The following is a 3309-nucleotide window of genomic DNA, read 5'->3' on the forward strand; positions in this document are numbered from 1 at the left end:
AATATCTTCAAGCTAACCGACAACTTATTTGGAAGGTGAGTGGTTCAACTCGTGCTCACCAACAAAAACAATTTACAGGCTGTAATGAGTTGAAATCTGTCACGTGAATGGTAAATGTATTATAGTCGTATAGCCATGTCCTACCTTCAAGGTACTGTCGGAGGCAGATATTTACATATATCCGAATTTAAGTGTTACTTCTTTTATTTCATAATCATATTACAAAACAGCTAGTGTTTTTCTTCCAATTGTGGTCTTTTGGTTGTCTGCAAATACTGTGTGCTTAACCTTGAGTGAGGAATGTTAGAAAGAGAGATAATGGGCATGTGTTTTGGCTGGAGAGACATGACTACGCGTGATGTGACAGGTGGTGACAGTACACCTACTTTGAGACAAGAGCTATAGTGATGCATGGTTGGTTATGCTTGTTGCGTTCGGACCAGTTGTTCCTCCCAGGGAATTCAAGTTTCTGGTCGCTCCCAAGCTCTTTATGACACTGAAAGCTGAGTAGAAGAACCACCAGAGACAGAATAGGTATTTTGTAATTTTATCCCCAAAGCTTTGGAAATATAATGAGACCAGTCCAGCATAGAACATTCAATCGCGCAGCTAAAATGGTCGGATCTAAAATATGGAAACCTTCTCTTCTATAAAGTCTCTCTCCCTCCCACCCTCGTTGTCTTGTCTTTCCAGCCCAAACACATGCCCACTGTCCTCCGCATCTGGACGCAAGAACAGATAAGGAGAAGGAGTATCTCTCCTTCTTACATTCCAAAGTCAAGGTTAAGCACACAGTATTTGCAGACAACCAAAAGACCACAATTGGAAGAAAAACACTAGCTGTTTTGTAATATGATTATGAAAATAAAGAAGTAACACTTAAATATGACTATGAAAATAAAGAAGTAACACTTAAATACGGATATATGTAAATATCTGCCTCCGACAATTCCCCCTTCAGATCTTCTAAAAAGATCTTTATCACTAGTACAACACTTCTAAAATACGCCCCTCTTTGAGCAAGCTAGTAGAAAAATAAAAGCATAGTTACATGGGAGATAAACGGACGGAATCTATGTCAATGTCGTCACTGTCAGGGAAGGAAACTAGCATTTCTCGAAAGTCACCACTTTGCTTGACCCCCTTCAGTGACATAGCAAACCCAGAAACAGGGTGGGGTTGACCTTCTACAGCTCTGACAATGATGCGGGTGCATAAAGACCTAGCACAAGGGGCGATAAAGCAACCGCATGAGGCTATGATGGCCAAGAAAACTCCAACGGAGATCAGGGCAGACTTAATTAGGTCAGACCACCTTCCAAAGGTGCTTTGGAGCCAATCTTTGAAGGGGTCAGAGACACCGGAAACTTCAGTAAGTTCCTTAGACAGGACATGGAGGCCCTCCAGGGCCCTCTGGACCGAGCCATCGGGGGCGGTGTTGTTAGGAATGAAGGTACAGCATTAAAGTCATATCCAACAATTGCGACAACGACTCTTTACTGTCAACTGAATTTCATTTTTTAATGATTTCTGCAGGTGCTGTGCCTCCGGGTTCTTTTCAACGCAAAAAAATGTGCCTTGGCTCAAAAAAAGGTTGAAAAACACTGGTATAGATGATGTTTTACAGATCATCTTCAAGCCGCTTTCTGACAGTCGCTTCCGGATGCGCTGTTTTGTGGGCGGTCTTATTTACGTCGACTGCGTTTTCTCCCCGTCATCTTTGTTGTAGCGGTGTAGAGCATACTTGCCAACTTTGAGACCTCCGATTTCGGGAGGAGGGGGGTGGGGGCGTGGTCGGGGGTGGGGCAGGGCGTGGTTGGGGGCGTGGTTGGGGGCGTGGTTAAGAGGCGAGGAGTATATTGACAGCTAGAATTCAAGTCAAGTATTTCATATATATATATATATATTTATATATATATATATACTAGAGATGCGCGGATAGGCAATTATTTCATCCGCAACCGCATCAGAAAGTCGTCAACCATCCGCAATCCACCCGATCTAACATTTGATCAGAACCGCATCCGCCCGCCATCCGCCCGCACCCGCCCGTTGTTATATATCTAATATAGACGATGCAAGGCATTAGTGAGGTTATAAAGCTTTTGCCTGTTAAAGAAAGGAGACTGATCCAATGCAGCACAGACATTCGCGTGCCACGCTGTCACGACCCAGACGCACACCAGTGCGCAATCATATGGGAGCCGCGCTGAGCGCACCTCCAAGCGTGTCTCGCTGCCGGCGACGGCCGGGTATGGGCCCGACGTTCCAGCGCCATCCATTTTCAGGGCTAGTTGATTCGGCAGGTGGGTTGTTACACACTCCTTAGCGGGTTCCGACGTCCATGGCCACCGTCCTAGCTGCTGTCTATATCAACCAGGGTGAGCCCCACCCCTTTCGTGAGCGCACTGCGCGCGGAGTGACCCCTGTTACGCGCCCCCGGCAACAGGGGTGGCGGGCAAGTAAGCTGCTTACCTGCTGCGCGTGACGCCGGCCGCGGCGAAGGCGGACGAGGCGGGGTGTCGGTGCGGTGGGCGCGGTGGTGACCCTGGACGTGCGTCGGGCCCTTCTCGCGGATCGCCTCAGCTACGGCTCCCGGTGGGGCCCTCTCGGGGGAAGGGGCCTCGGTCCCGGACCCCGGCGAGGCGTCCCTTCTCCGCTCCGTAAAAGTGTCCATCTCTTTTTTTTTTTTTCTTCTGTTGTGGCATATGCAGCAGGTGCCTGCTCGTTTTTCGTATGTGGGTAACAACATTTAACTATGTATATATATTTCCAAATTGGTTTAACTGCCACCCGCCTGAATCTATTTAAAATCAAATAGTTTTTTATTTCAACCACCCGACCCGACCCGACCCGCGGATAAAATCTAATTTTTTTTTTATTTCATCCGCCCGATCCGCGGATAATCCGCGGACTCCGCGGTTGTGCCCGCAAACCGCGCATCTCTAATATATATATATGTATATATATATATACATCCTGAAAACATGCAAATAAAACTGTGTTTAGATAATTGATACTTCAAACTTGCATAAATAAATATTAAGGAATATAACATAACTTGGCTTCTGAGAGCTGCAAAATGTAATGAAAAAAATGCTAAAGTTGTTGATAAACAAGCAATTATTTTAATGATTAAATATGGTCATTTTAAATTAATTATTATGATAATTTAAAATTAATTGTTTCAAATATGTTTATTTTAATGTATAATTATAATGCCTGGATGTAATAAGGAGTCAGAAAAAATACAAATACAAATACAGTTAATTTTGATGTTTTTAGCAAAATATAGTAAAAATGTATTTC

This window comes from Nerophis lumbriciformis, linkage group LG22, assembly GCF_033978685.3.
Source record: "Nerophis lumbriciformis linkage group LG22, RoL_Nlum_v2.1, whole genome shotgun sequence".
NCBI lineage: Eukaryota > Metazoa > Chordata > Actinopteri > Syngnathiformes > Syngnathidae > Nerophis > Nerophis lumbriciformis.